The following is a 650-nucleotide window of genomic DNA, read 5'->3' as shown; positions in this document are numbered from 1 at the left end:
TCCACCGAGCCACCCTGGCGCCCTGGTTTTCCCTTCTTGAAAAGCTTATGAGGTACTTTTTTAAGAGTTAAATTTAGGGGGTGTGGAGCCAGCAGTGACTGACCCTGATAGCTTTTTATTACAGGTAATGTGATTTTCTCTATGTCCAAGACATCTGTGGTCTGGTTTTGGTGATTAAGGCCCCGTTTACACGAGAAGGTTTTCAGATGAAAACGATAAAGTTTTGTTGCGTTTTGGCCTCCTGTTTACACGACGGTGTTTCCAGACTGGAGCGTCTCCGTGTAAATGGCTAAAAGGCAACTTTTTGCCCACAACGCCAACTTGTGGCCTGGTATGGGAACTGCAGCATTTGACATCTTGCGGTTCCATGTGAACGTTTTAAAAACGTTTCCATCTGAACGCCCTACTTTTAGAAAACGATACCGTTTCCGCGGGATCGTTCTTGTGTAAACGGGGCCTAAAATTCACACGTTATGCATCTGTTATCTGTTACTGGACAGTCAAAGCAGTTTTTGCTCACCAGGCTAGCTAGCCTTAGTCAATATGGCCATCACTAAAGGTTCAGCATGTGGCGTTCAGCACCACACATCCATCTTTTATCTACAGTTCACAGAAACCCTGAGCAGTGAACAGCAGCAGAGACCGGAGTG

The sequence above is a fragment of the Archocentrus centrarchus genome, chromosome 5 (genome assembly GCF_007364275.1).
Source record: "Archocentrus centrarchus isolate MPI-CPG fArcCen1 chromosome 5, fArcCen1, whole genome shotgun sequence".
Lineage (NCBI taxonomy): Eukaryota > Metazoa > Chordata > Actinopteri > Cichliformes > Cichlidae > Archocentrus > Archocentrus centrarchus.
This window is presented reverse-complemented; position numbering follows the sequence as displayed.